This window comes from Dendropsophus ebraccatus, chromosome 5 (assembly GCF_027789765.1).
Source record: "Dendropsophus ebraccatus isolate aDenEbr1 chromosome 5, aDenEbr1.pat, whole genome shotgun sequence".
Taxonomy (NCBI): domain Eukaryota; kingdom Metazoa; phylum Chordata; class Amphibia; order Anura; family Hylidae; genus Dendropsophus; species Dendropsophus ebraccatus.
In genome coordinates, this window is record NC_091458.1 from 52,097,896 (window position 1) to 52,113,637 (window position 15,742).

Genomic DNA, 15,742 nt, shown 5'->3' on the forward strand with positions numbered 1-15,742 from the left:
TTAGTGATCGCTGTAAAAATCTGTATCGGCGGTCACTAATAACATAATACATGTATTCTCTGGGTCACTACAGTTACGACGATACCACATTTGTGTAGGTTTTTTTTAACTATTACCCCTTTGGCGCAATAGAAACTATCTTCCTAGCAAAAACCTACAAAAACTGTCACCACATTGCAAGATCCATAGTGTTCTTATCATTTGAGCGATAGAACTGGTTTTGGGCTTATTTTTTGCGGGATGATCTGTAGTTTCTAGTGATACCAAGTTTTATATGTAAATGACTTTTTGATCTCTTTTATTTTACAGCGTGTGTCGTGCGGTGTAATTATTGATATAGTTTTATAGATTGGGTCGTTACGGACGTAACGATACCAAATATGTATATGATTTGTGTTTTTGATCACTTTTATGTCAACTTTTATTGTGTATAGGGAATGTAATGCATTTTTATTATTGGGGGGGCTGTGTTGTGTTTGGTGCACACTTTTTTTTTACTTTTACACTAGTGTACATTACTGTACACTAGTGTAAAATACTTAGATCACTGATACAATACACTGCAGTACCTGATGTACTGCAATGTATTGTATCATGCCTCATGCTGACAGGCAATAGCCACGGCCACCCCTGTCAGCATTAGGCATCTCCATGGTGACCCCGGGGACCTTCATTTGGACCCCGGGATCACCATGGAGACATCGGAGGACCGGGCGGCGCTGCGGGACATCGCGATCATGTAAGTGACCCATGGTGCCGACCGGGACACACCGGCACCCGTTAGATGCCGCTGTCATGGTTTGACAGCGGCATTTAACGGATTAAACTGCCCGGAGCGGAGAATCCTCTGCTCCGGGCAGTTACAGGAGGGTGTCAGCGGTCACACTGACCGCTGATCCCCCCGCTCTGCAGCCGCCGCCGGGCGGTAATTTATTCCGATGCGCCCGCCGTTAAAAGGCGTACGCATCGGAATAAAGCCCATTGGTGGCCGCCGTGATTATGTGTGCGGCGGTCACTAAGGGGTTAATTATATGTTTGTATTTGTGTGTCATAAATAAATATTTTAAGTGCCATGCCATATTTAAGTCGGTAGATTGATGTGTCTCACATTAGGTGCAGTAGGTTGGTTGGATGGTAAGTAGGTTGGATGGTAGGTAAGTCATTTTCCATGAGGGGGATACTATCAGGAGGTTAGACAAATCTAACCTGCTGACAGCTTCCTTTTGTGCACAGAGCACTGAGGTACCTCTATTACCTTCATCCTTGGCTCTGTTCTTGTGCAGTTAGTAGTTAGATCCTTATGCTAGTTGGTGCGGTTCAAAGCACTAGTGGTGGGGCTACACCCCCCCAGAGCACCAATCTGGCCTCCCCCCAGGCGAACTGCATGGAAATGGTGTCTCCTGTGCAACAGGGGGATATCAGCATGTTAAATTTATCTAACCTGCTGATAGTTTCCCTTTAAGTAGGTAGGAAAGTCCCCCTTAAGGTAGGTAGTTCCCCATTAGATAGGTAGGTCTCCCTACTAGGTAGGTAGGTCTGTCCCATTTTGCAGCTTGATAGATAGGATCGCTGATAGGTCCTTTAAGGTCATCCAGTTTCCACAACATTTTTTTTTTATTAAAGATGCAAACCTATGTTTGAAAAAAAAATACATGAGTAGTAAATATTACATAAATATATCTTCATAACTATGTGACAACAATCGACTTGGTCCCTTCGGCAGGTGATGCCGGTATTGTCCTAAAAAATAACTTCTAAACTTCGAGCCCTGTGTCAAGTTGACGTGGCCTAGAGTGTCTATGGCCTAGGCTTGCCCCGTCTCTCTGTCCCTCCTCGCCGCCCTCTTCACCATTAGGAATGCCCCAAGCAGCATTTATCCTAATCATCACTTGTCTAAAATACTTCCCAGGTACCTTAACGATCCAGTGTTCACACAGGTGATAAGTAGGAAAAATGCTGCCTGGGGGCGTTCCTAATGGTGAAGAGGGCATGGAGGAGGGACGGAGAGGCGGTGATACAGGGCTGCAAGTTTAAATGTTGTTTTTTAGGAGAATATTTGCATCACCTGCTGAACGGACCCCTGGACAGATCTTGAATTAAAAACAGCTATTCAAAGGTACAAGCGGTTTGGTGGAGTCAGATTGTGGGTACAGAGCCTCTTTAATCTAGGAATGACTGGTTCATCAGTACCTGTAATACGATAGTCCCTCCTCCCGACCAGCAGAGGGAGCTGCTTTCATAGCATTGCATAGGAGAAGGGTAGAATCAAAGCCCAGGAAACAGGAAGTGTTGCTTTGTTAGATGGACATATGTGTACTGAGGGAGCAGTAAGAGCTGTGACTGAGAAAATCGCTTAACCCAAGGTGTGAGGCAGCTCAGGATACCTGCAAAATTTAGTTACAGACCTCTGGCAGAGCGTGTACCACAGATCCAGGGGAGACAGGAGGTCAAGTAACAGCCACGAGTAGTTCGGCCACGGTACAGCTACAGGCATGTGCAGATCACAAGTGGGGCCACACTTTGGGGAACAGACTAAGTGCAGCTCAGTACAGGGGAGTGTATGGTTCGGCTAAAGAGAAACAGGTTACTGCCCCAAGTAGTCATTGTGTGGGATATGGTGCTTTCTGTAATCCTGGGAGACGGCGTGTGAAGGAGAGGGAGACTCCCTTTGCAAAGGCATGCGGCCAAAGACAGGGTTAATACCTAACAAAACTACCTACTTTATGTAAAAACTGTGGGGGAGATGTATCAAACTGGTGTAAAGTAGAATTGTCTTAGTTGCCCCTAGCAACCAGATTCCACTTTTCATTTTCTGAAGAGTCTGTGAGGAATGAAAAGTGGAATCTGATTGGTTGCTAGGGGCAACTGAGACAATTCTACTTTAGGGTGCCTTCACACGTACCGGATCCGCCGCGGATTTTACGCTGCAAATTTGCAGCGAAATCTGCTGCGGATCCGATCCAATTCATCCCTATGATAGTACAAACCCAGTATGTGCTTTAACCCCCTGCTGCCCGCCGCCCCGCAGCCAGCATCCCCGCCGCCCCCTTCAGCCCCGCCGCGGGGGGTACGGTGATCGGGCGGGTGAGATGCGGACTGCAGGTGGCGGGGCTGATGGGGGCAGCGGGGATGCTGGCGGCGGGCAGCAGGGGGTTAAAGCACATACTGGCAGCGAGATGTCAATCTCGCTGTGAGTTTGTGCTATCATAGGGATGAATGGGACCAGATCCGCAGCAGATTCGCTGCAAATTTGCAGCTAATCTGCTGCGGATCCGGTACGTGTGAAGGCACCCTTACACCAGTTTGATAAATCTCCCCCTGTATGTTCGTATTACTAATTAGTTAAGTTATATTCTGCACAAGCCAGTATCTGTCCCCATTCCTGCACACCTCCAGTACATTACATATCTAGACAGTGTCTAAGCAAGCCTGTTTGGCCCTAGAGATGATGCCTGGGGCAAAAATACAATAGAGTAATTTCAGGTGTAGGACATAAATATAATCATTAGAATAGACATTAGGGGAGACTCAGTATAGCTACAGAGGCATGTAGCATTGTTACCGATATCTAACTGCTCATTTCATTTTCCTATACAGGCGGTGGTCGGAAGAATTCAGAGAAGAGAAAACATGGAAGACACAGGGCTAAGGTAATGTTGCATCCCTTCATTTTCTGTAGCATATGCTTATTGAGGCTTGGTTCACACTACGTACTGTATATTTCAGTCAGTATTGTGGTCCTTATATTGCAACCAAAACCAGAAGTAGATTGAAAACACAGAAAGGCTCTGTTCACACAATGTTGAAATTGAGTGGATGGCCGCCATTTAATGGCAAACATTTGCTGTTATTTTAAAACAACGGCTGTTATATTGAAATAATGGCAGTTATTTTCTGTTACATGGCTGCCATCCACTCAATTTCAACATTGTGTGAACAAAGCCTTTCTGTGTTTTTAATCCACTCCTGGTTTTGGTTGCAATATGAGGACCACAATACTGACTGAAATATATATAGTGTGAACCCAGCCTTAAGCTGTAAGTATAACTTGAAATATATATATATTTTTTTTAAGTTGTTATCTAAATCTATGCAGTAAAAAGTTTTGAATGGTTAGTACAAGGTGCTATATTATCTATCATTTTTTAAATTCTTATTCACACTAATACTTACCACATGTTATAAAAGAAAACTTATCTTAAAGGGGTATTCCCCCCAAGAACTAAAAAAAATGAAATGCTCCAAACCTAGCTGGACTTACTCACCAAGTCTCCCTGAGTATTTTGAGCCGTCTCCCGTATTTCTAGCTGCTACCATTCCTGAGGAAAAGTTTTTCTGAAAGCCGATATATACATGCAAGATGGTCACATCACATTTCCCATCATGCATTGCTTCCTGCTGCTTGCTGGGACCTGTATTTCTGCAGAAGCTCTGTGACCTGATATATTGTGATGTGGATGGACAGCAGCTTACTGGGACCTGTAGTTTTACACAATGTATCAGGTCTCAGAACTTCTGTAGAACTACAGGTCCCAGCAAGCTGCTATCAGTCCAAATCAGAGACTGTGTGACCTGATATATTGTGATGTGGACAGATAGCAGCTTGCTGGGACCTGTAGTTCTACAGAAGTTCTGTGACTTAATATATTGTGTAGAACTACAGGTCCCAGCAAGCTGCTATTCATCCACATAACAATATATCAGGTTACAGAACCTCTGATGTGGATGGATAGTGTGGGGATTAGCAGCCGGGGGGGGGGGGGGGGGGGGGGGGGGATTGTATATGTATGCCCCGAGGGGGAGAGAAGAATCAGCAGGCTTACAGCAGGGGAAGAGGGTCCTGGACTCTACAAGTGGAGGCTGAGGAGGAGGGACGCATGATCCCGACTCCAAAGGTGGGGGCTAGGAGCAAGGAGTGTGTCGGCCTGGACTCCATTTAGCTCATTTAGTGAATGCTGTGGGGGTGAATAGGCAGAAATAGCTTCAAAACGGCTTAAAACAGGTAATTACTTGCTTTGAGCAATATATTAAAGGGGTGCTCCAGCGCGGGGGCTCTTTTTTGGGGGGAGTGGGGAGGAGGTGGCTGAAATTAAAGACGTTCACTTACCTCCCCGGTTCCAGCGGCATGTCCCGCATCACGGCGCTCCAGTGCCCGGTTCCCAGCCGCTTCCTGGTGTCTGACGCCGCCCGAGACGCTACGTCTCAGCCACTCAGTGAAGGAGGCGGCATCCGTTTGAAGTCCTCTCGGATCCCGCCTCCTTCAATGAGTGGCTGAGCGGCCCTGAGACGTAGCGTCTCGGGCGGCGTCAGACACCCGGAAGTGTCCGGGAAGCGGGGAGGTAAGTGGACGTCTTTTATTTCAGCCACCTCCTCCCCGGTCCCCCCAAAAAAGGGCCCCCACGTTGGATAACCCCTTTAAGCTATGGGTGGGCTATTTAACACTGCAAAAAAGATTTTGGGGGAATGCCCCTTTAACATATTAATCCAACATTAAATAAAGTAACTTGGGTAGAACGTGGTAGGGACAGCAGATGATTTCCTCTTCTTGGCTGACGCCTTCTGGTCCCTGCAAACACCAAGAAATCTACATAAAGAATATTGCCATACTCCACTAACCTATATAATATTTGCTGCTAAATCTAATCCCTTCATACACTTGTGAGTCATAGTCATATAGGCATTTTTATTCATCAGTTTAAATTCTACAGAGATGAGAATAATGTTTATTCTGGACGTAAGAAGAACAGGTAAACAAATGTATACGATGGCATATCTATATATGAATATGATATATGAATCATGTACAGATCATAACCCACATCTCTTAAACCCCTACATATAGGGAGCACAGTAAAACACCTTCATGCCACTAGTACAAACATATGAGGGTTCATGTAATTGTCCACAGACCTCAATTCATACCAAATGTAGCACAGTAATAAGTCTTCTGCCAGATTCTTGCTTTATCATCTATGATTGGCTGAACAGCATGGCAATCACTTAACCCAAGCTAGATCAAAATTAGTTTTTTGTTTCTCTGCTGCCACCTCTGTCCATAACAGGAACTGTCCAGAGTAGTTGTAAATGCCCATAGGGAACCTCTCCTGCTCTGAACAGCACCCGCCCCGGACAGTTTCATGGTCCGGTGTGGTTTTTACCTAGGGGGAGCATAAAAAAGAAATTATACTTACCTATCACTGTGCCCCCACAGCACTTCATCACCATTCCCAGATACACCATTGGAACCTAATTTTTCCCGACTTCCTGGTATGGCATGACTCTGGTCAAAGTATCTGAGACAGCTGATTGATTACTTGCTCAGCCAATCAGTAACTGCAGTGGTGTCTCGTCCCAGTCACTGACTGGCTAAGTGGACAGTCCATCAGCCGAGTTGTGATGTTGCAGGAGGGAGAACTGGAAGAGGCCGGTGGGGATCAGGGGGTGGTAACTGTGGGGACACTGGAATGGTTAAGTATACATTCTTTATTATATTCCTCCCTGCCCCTGCCTGCAACAGATTTTGTATTGCCGCCGGACTCCTTTAACCCCTTAGTGCTGCATCTAGTTTGGTCAGTGATGCTTTAACCCCTTAGCGACCCATGACGTACGTGGTACGTCATGGTGCCGTGGGGGGTGTTCAGAGCGGGGTCCTGCCGGGACATGTGCAGCCGGGCAGTGCCTCTATTAGCCGGCGCGGGTCCTGTGCCGCGCTGGCTAATTAAGCACTTCAATGCAGCTGTCAAACCTGACAGCTGCATTGAAGTGCTTCATGACAACATCCCTGGTGTATAGTGGGTCGGATCCGTTCTTCTGGCCGGGCCGGCACTCAGCGTCGCAATGACGGTGATCCCGGCTCGGCAATAGATTGCAATAGATAGCAATCTATGACCGATCTAATCGATCTTTGGTGTGTATATACACAGCATTGATCTCTATGAGAGATCATTGCTGTGGATATACAAGTCCCCCAGGGGGACTTCTAGTTGATGTAAAAAAAAAAAAAAGTGTTTTTATTAATAAAAAATCCCCTCCTCTAATAAAAGTCCAAATCACCCCCCTTTTCCCATTTTATAAATATAAATTAATAAATAAACAAATAAATAAACATATTTAGTATCGCCGCGCGCGTAATCGCCCGAACTATTAATTAATCACATTCCTGATCTTGCACGGTAAACGGCGTCAGCGCAAAGAAATTCCAAAGTGCAAAATTGCGCATTTTTGGTCGCATCAAATCCAGAAAAAAATTTAATAGAAAGTGATCAAAAAGTCTTATATGTGCAATCAAGGTACCATTAGAAAGAACACATCATGCCGCAAAAAATGACACCTCACACAGCCCCATAGACCAAAGCGTAAAAGCGCTATAAGCCTGGGAATGGAGCGATTTTAAGGAACATATATTTGTTAACAATGGTTTGAATTTTTTACAAGCCATCAGATAAAAGAAAAGTTACACATGTTATATATCATTGTAATCGTAACAACTTGAGGAACATGCATAAGAAGTCAGTTTTACCATAGGATGAATGGCGTAAATGCAAAACTCCCCGAAATTAAAACAAATTCTTTTTTTTTTTCAATTTGAAGGCGCAAATGATTTTTTTCCGGTTTCGCAGCATATGTTATGGAAAAATAATGCCTGCCATTGGAAAGTACAATTGGTTTAGCAAAAAATAAGTGCTCATATAAGTCTCTAGGTGAAAAAATGCAAGTGCTTTGGACTTTTAAACATAAAATGGAAAAAGCAATAGCACAAAAACGAAAATTGGCTTTGACCTTAAGGGGTTAATGGATGCTAGCGATTCTGGGACTGCTTTTTTCGTAACACGTAGAGATGATCAAATACGATTCGATCAAAATGGTATTCGATCGAATATTGCGGTATTCGAAAGATTCAAATTCAATCGAGTAGTGTGACGAATATGCAGGAAACATTCGAAAGCCCTCCCATCGCGCTTGGCGCTTTTTTTAATCCAATCACCATGCAGGGAGGCCATTAAGGGACCCTGGGAGTACCCACGGTGTCTACCCTCATTGGATATCTGAACCACATGACCTTAAATATTTATTAATTGACTTCCGCCTCTCGACCGCAGATGCGTTTTCAACCTAGCCAGAGAAAGATCTTCGAGCTGGGAGAAATAGGTTTTAGTAGCATTTTGGTTAGGCAGGCTTACTACAGATCCTTTTCAAGGCTAATATCGAGTAAAAAAGTCATCTCTGAAATAGAGAAATAAATGATATAACAGCAGCATCAGCAGCTCTATTCCAGTACCCTGTGTGTGCAAGTGACTTATAGTGTCCCTGGTTTAGCCCACTAAGGGCACATAAACGTTATACATATTGTGCCAGTTGCCCAGTAAAAGGCAAGTGATACCTATTGTGCCAGTTGCCCATGAAAAGGCATGTGATACCTATTGTGCCAGTTGCCCAGTAAAAGGCATATGATACCTATTGTGCCAGTTGCCCAGTAAAAAGGCAAGTGATGCCTTTTACTGGGCAACTGGCACAATAGGTATCACTTGCCTTTTACTGGGCAACTGGCACAATAGGTAAGTGATACCTATTGTGCCAGATTCCCAGTAAAAGGCAAATGATACCTATTGTGTCAGTAGCCCAGTAAAAGGCACGTGATACCTATTGTTCCAGTAGCCCAGAAAAAGTCACGTCATACATACTGTTCCAGTAACGTTCGTACAACATGACGCTCTACAGACGCACATTGGAATCAGGTATGTAACGCTGCAAAAGAAATGCAAACGAAATGTGTAAACATTGCCATAAAGCGTTCGCAAATATTTTTCTTTTGCAACTGCGGAGAGTGGCATTATACTGCGATTTTGGGGTGTTGGGTGAACCCAGGCATGCTCCCCCTAATGTCCCAGGGTCATTCCGGAAGTGTTCTCATCATTTAGGGAGGTTTCATGGGGGATTTGGTGACCTCCAAGTGGTCGAATTTTGATTTCCAAGTGCCGAGAATTTTTTCCCCATAGACTACAATGGGATTGAATATTCGTTCAAATAGTCGAATCTCGGTGCCTATTCGATTCGAATTCTCGAAAGTCGAATATTTCCCTACTCGCTCATCTCTAGTAACATGTAGTACTTTATGTTACTGGCAAAATTTGTTCACTAGTTTTTATTTTTTGTGTGAAAAACATTAAAATATCATGAAAATTTTGAAAAATTTGCACTTTGCGGACTTTGAAATTCTCTGCTTTTAAAAAAAGAAAGTCATAGCACATAAATTAGTTACTAAGTCGCATTACCAATATGTCTTCTTTACTCTGGCTTCATTTCATAAACATATTTTATTTGTTTAGGGCTAAGAAATGTATGAGCAAATTGTCAAAATTTCATGAAAGTTTCCAAAACTTTTTAGGGACCAGTTCATTTTTTAAATTGATTTAGGAGGCTGGTATACTGGAAACCCCCATAAGTGACCCCATTTTGGAAACTACACACCTTAAGGCTATGAGTCTGGCCGCATTTCGCACGCCGCCATACATGTGCGGCTGAAACTTCGGGCGTGGGAAAAATCGACATGCAGCCGGATGCGTACAAACCGCGAACATACGCCCGTAGTACTGTTATGCTTCCCTAGCTTGTTTCGAAGCGATCTGAAACAGGTCATTTACTTGGAAATCTTTGCCCAGCCCCGTAAACCACACAGAACCTTTTGGATCGAAAAATCAAGTTCAATTTGGCTGAAATAAGTACTTTGTACGGGACCCCATGGAAATCCACGGCAGTGAATTGGAACATTTCCGTCCTCAAACAATGGTCTTGTTCATTTTTCACGGCGCCGCATACGATCCGGCCGTCAACCCTTAAAACTACGTGCGTATATTCACGGTTCGCACTACGGCCGGACTCATACGCAGTGTGAACATAGCCTAAAGAATTAATCTAGAGGTACACTGAGCATTTTGACCCTACAGGTGCTTGAACCTGAGAGAAAAATTACCCCCAAATTTGTATCGCAGGTTCTCCCGAGTACAACGGTAACCCATATGTGGGCATAAACCACTGTAAGGGCACGCAGCAGGGCTCAGAAGGGAGCGGCAATTAGCATTTACAGGCAATCTGGAGGTGTTTACGGGCAACCTGTGGTGGTTACAGGCAACCTGCGGTGGTTACGGGCAACCTGCGGTGGTTACGGGCAACCTGCGGTGGTTACGGGCAACCTGCGGTGGTTATGGGCAACCTGCAGTGGTTATAGGCAATCTGGGGTGGTTACAGGCAACCTGCTGTGGTTATTAGCAACCTGCTGTGGTTACAAGCAATCTTCTGTGGTTAAGAGCAATCTGAGGTGGTTATGGGCAACCTGCGGTGGTTATGAGCAACCTGCGGTGGTTATGGGCAACCTGCAATGGTTACAGGCAACCTGCTGTGATTACAGAGAACTTTTGGTGCTCACGGGCAACCTGCAGTGGTTACAGACTTGCAGGTGGTTACGGGCTATCTGGCGTGGTTATCACAGTAATCATAGTTTAGTGACAGGATCCAAATTGGTCCCTGTCACCTAAAATTTTCAGAGTTTATTGCTTCTGAAACGCATGCGCACTTCAGAGGCAGCCTGGAAGCCGAAGAGGAAGGATCTGGTAAGCAGATCTTCACTGTCACTTTTTAAGGTGACAAGTGATAAAAAGTGCCGGTCAGTGCATGGAACAATACCGCTGATCACTTTCGCCAGGACCACTGAAGGTGGTCCAAAATCAGAGTCTGTCCACAATTGGGGACAGTAAGCAGACCCTATTGAAGTCTTTTTGCCAATGCACATAACCATGGATTCCACAGCACAAGCAATTGTCCAGAGCCCTGTTGGCCTCAGAAAAATACAGTGGTGCCTTGTGGTGACTGTGCTTGTAAGCCAAATCCACTCTTAAGCCAAAGCAAATTTTACCATAAGAAATTATTGAAATGCAGACAACTGGTTCCACACATTCTGAATAATATTTAAAAACAAATTAAACAAACATTTAGAAACAGCTGAATATGTGATATTTTAAGTTACTCAGGGGCGTAGCTAGGATTCATGGGGCCCCATAGCAAAAAACTGTACGGGGCCCCATGAATCCTGTGCCCTCCCCTACACCCCCCACCCCACTGCCAAACACAGACAATGATGCACATATATACACACACAGAGGCACCATTAACATATATATAGATACGCCACTGACATACACACATATATAAGCTGTAATGTGATTACACTAGTGCTGATGTATACTCCATGAGTAGACTGTACACAGGGAAATCATCTCAGTGAATTAAGAACCAGAAATAAAAGAAAATGCAGCAGATATTAATGGTGGGTTCTTTTATTAGAGCCCAACATTAATAGAAGCTGCTGCAGAACATCCTTGGGAGCAAACCTGTCAATCACTTCAGACATTACTGACATACACAAACACACACATATACACCAGTGTTACAGACACTACTGACATACATACACACACACACACACACATATACACCAGTGTTACAGACTATATATATATATATATATATATATATATATATATATATATAGCCACAGATACATACACATACTAACATATACATACTTTATATACCCATAGATACATATGTACATTAACTGACACACATGCACAGCACTTACAGCTCCCAGGCTTCCCCCCTCCTCTTCCTGTAGTCCGGGCTGATCTCCACATAGATGCATTGAGGACCTTTGGGTCATGTGATCATAAGGTCCTTCAACCCTCTCCTGTGCCGTGCAGAACCTGGCAGGTCCTGCTCCTCTCTTCCTCTCCTTTTGATGTTCAGACCGCTCACCAGGCACTACAGTGAGGGTCTGAACAGTGATGTGGCGGGGCCCTCTTCCTCTCTGGACCCCTGGGAGAGCGGGGTACAGTGGTTGGCTGTCAGTGGCATACATTACCTACCATGAAGGCAGAGCAGGCTTCCTCGGGCCCCCTTCCTGCAGGGACCCCATAGCAGTCACCTTCCCTGCCTTCATGGTAGCTACGCCACTGAAGTTATGTGTATAGTTAGATGTATAATGTATAGTAACTGCATAAACCTGAAAATACAGCATCAGGCCATGGTCCCACTTTGTAAGACACCAAGAAGATCAGTACTGGGCGAATGATCTTCACTCCTGATGGATTGGGATGCGGGTGCATCCACGCGCCCGCATCTCAATTCACCACTGCACACACACACTGCCGCACACTCCATTGTGTGCACTGACAGGTTTTCTGCGATCGCTATTCAATAAATAGCGGCTGCAGAAAACTGATGTGTCAGTTTTTTTGCGACGCCACTAGGGATCCCCGCCGGAGTGTATACTATGTGTATACATGCCAGCCGGCCATTTCATAGATGGCAGCACTACATAAGTTCCGTAGAAATCACGGCCATTGGTGCAAATCGGCAACAACGGCCGTAGTTATTACGTAACTTACGTAGTGTGAACATAGCCTCAGAGGTCAGTGTGGTAACATGATCACAATGGGGAAGGTGTGTGTTCAGCATGGACCAATCAGGAAGTGAGAATCACAAAGCTGTGCAGGAGAACATTGACAGAAACTCTTCTATACAGCAGTGTTTATGGCTGAGTGTAAGTGCAGGCACCTTATAGCAGCAGTGTCTATAGCTGATTGTAAGTGCAGGCACATTATAGCAGCAGTGTGTATAGCCGAGTGTGAGTTCAGGCACATTATAGCAGCAATGTGTATAGCTGATTCTAAGTGCAGGCACATAATAGCAGCAGTGTGTATAGCTGATTGTAAGTGCAGGCACATAATAGCAGCAGTGTGTATAGCTGATTGTAAGTGCAGGCACATAATAGCAGCAGTGTGTATAGCTGAGTGTGAGTGCAGGCACATTATAGCAGTAATGGAGAGGATGGGAAACACAAGGGCTGCAGGGAGCATGAAGGAATGAGCAGGGCATATGTGGGCACATAACTACAGCACTCTCTGACCGGGAGAGAGGTTTTACAGCTATGAAGAGACTACCTCCACAGTCCTGTCCCCTGATGCAAGCCCCAGTCTGAAGTAGATCTGCTATGATATGGAAGGTGAGGGAGACTTCCTGGGTCAGAGTATAGTGCTGTAGACCATGATATGCAGACCATGCCCCTCCCCCACGGGCCCTCCCACCCAGTACAGGGAGCTCTTAAACCAAAGCAATGCTCTTAAACCAAGTCACAATTTTTTTAAAAAACTGTGAGCTCTTCTTGCAAAACGGTCTCAATCCAAGTTACTCTTAAACCAAGGAACCATTGTATAAAAAATATAAAAAATAAACATATTACACATCAAAGCGTGCTAAATTGTCCTATCTAATAAAATGTAACAATATTGTTCCTTCATGGTGAAAAATGAAAAGCGAAAAAAGAAAAGACACATGGAGTGCTGATTTTTTTGAAGTTATGTATAAGAAACAAAATTAACAAAAAACAATCAAAATTTTTCTCTTACACCAATATGATTCTAATAGAAACTATAGATCACGGTGCAAAAAATTATACCCCAACTAGCCCTGTAGGTGGAAGAATAAAAAGTGCTATGGCTCTTAGAAGGAGAGGAGGAACATTGCTTTAATTTGACCTGGACATCCGGGCATCAATGACCTTCGGTCATAAAGGGGTTAATCACCACACATTTGGTATTTATACTGAGATGACAGTAATATGTTAAGAATAGAGGCTTTTATTTGTTACCTTGAGAATTCATAGGACGTGGTAGCCTGACATCTAGTGATCTTCGTGTGAATTACTAGAGTTTTTAATTTTTATATTTTGTTTTCACCAATTTCTTTTCATTGTGCTATTTTTATAGCCTTTGGCTGGATTCACATATTTGGATTTTATTTTAGCCCTGATTTTAGCATTTTTAGCCAAAATCCCATTAAGTGGTATGTAATTTTTCACTTAGTGTTTTCAGCCTTTAAAAATAAAAAAGTTTTTCATGCAAAATGACAAAAAAAAAAAGCCTGCAGAAATATTCAGCCATTTTTGCATGAAAAACTTTTATTTTAAACATGGTAAAAAAAACTGTGAACAATGCCTAATTCCTCAGTTTACTTACTCATAATAACAAACACTAAATATCAGTCAAATCCCTAGTATTTCACATGTGATATAACTATATTAAGTGCATCAGGTATTTTCACAGGTGTTCTTTGCATGGAAAATCCTCAAAACATGACCTGTTGGTGGGTCTTGAGGACTGGAGTCGAGAAACACTGTTTTAGAGTTTTTTTTTACTACTGTATGTAACTCCACTTCATATAGTAAAATGACACCTAGTGGTCAGACTGTTCATTGCTGCAAGTTCGTCTCTTTAATGGTTGTTTATTCTTTATTTCTTGCTAACATGTTAGCAAACTTGTAAAAACAAATGCCACTTACAACATTTTTTCTTGTCCATTTTTAATTTTTAAAATGACGTCCGTTATTATGAGGATTGGCCACCCCTTATTATTATATATTATTCTAGTTTTGGGGGACTGATTGCCCTTTGGTTGTGTCTTTAATTGAAAAGTCCATTGAATTTAATTGTAAAATTGGAGAAAGGACGGTAAAAAGATAAACTGTGTGAACAAGAAGTAACGTCCGCTGTTTGCAAAAGACGTCCGAAAATAATTGATATGATAATTATTTTGACGTCTGCGCAGACAACGTCCATCATTTTATACACTGTGTGCATTGGACGTCCATCATCCCATTGACTTCAAAACATTGCATTGCAGTTAAATCGGGGAAATAACGGACATCTTTTTAAATAGAAAAAGCGTTGTGTTGTGTGAACAGCCTTAGAAGGCCCAAAACTAGGAGTGGGGTCAAAGCACAGATGGTGCAAATTTTTTTCAGTTCTGCTCCTAGTTGTGGCTAGTTGTGGCTTACTTACTTACCTACACTTACCTACATACTGGTTTGAAATATGACCAAGAAACTTCCAAGTGAAAGTGGTCACATGTTATTTAACCCTTTAGTTCTTTGGGTCAGCATAAATACAATGATATCTATTTATATGTACCTCTTAATTTATTTTACTACACGTACATAAAAAAAATGATTGTGATTGGTTTGTGTTTGCCAAACTTTCACAAACATATAACAAATGCATACATACATGCAGATTATCAGGTGTAAATTACGCAGTTACATACGTTTCGGTCTAGAGTTACGCACATATGTACACAATATCAGGTGGCAAGCATAAATTACGCAGTTGTGTACATTTTGGTGTACAGTTACACACATGCGTACAGATTATCGGGTATAAATCGTAATTTACGCTGTTGCGTACATCGTGAGATAAAGGTTCACATGTTCGAATATGTTAAAAAAATGATCGATATAACCATTTTGATCATCAAACAAATTGCTTGTGATCGTCGAACACAAACAATGAACATACGAACATTTATGAACATGTTCGCTCATCACTAGTTATCAGGCACTTAAAACTTAAAATCACACACTTAAAACAAATTGCTGCCTTTATATAAAACATAACAAACATCTTATGCTTGCCTCTCCATGCTCCCTTGTTTTCCTCCTGTGGTGTCACCATTTCTCCCGCTGACCACAGCCACCGCCGCTTCTGAGATGGCAGTTGGCTGAGCAGGCTGTAACTGTTAAGACAATTTTGTCTGAGGACGTTGTGGTGGCTGCAGTCAACGGGAGGAACCGGAGACACCACAGAAGGGTGAAGATAAGGGGGGGGGGACATTTATTATTAAGTCTAAAACGTAA

The 15,742-nt window shown here is 43.3% G+C and overlaps 1 long non-coding RNA gene across 2 annotated transcripts in view; it reads left to right on the forward strand.

Moving 5' to 3' along the window:
- Window positions 1–657: 657 nt before the first annotated feature.
- Window positions 658–15,742, forward strand: part of LOC138792581 (uncharacterized) — a 35,124-nt gene continuing 20,039 nt past the window's right edge. For both annotated transcript variants that reach the window (XR_011363157.1, XR_011363158.1), the window contains exons 1-2: window positions 658–739; window positions 3,598–3,650. This is a non-coding gene — a long non-coding RNA (uncharacterized lncRNA). The remainder of the gene's footprint in view (window positions 740–3,597; window positions 3,651–15,742) is intronic.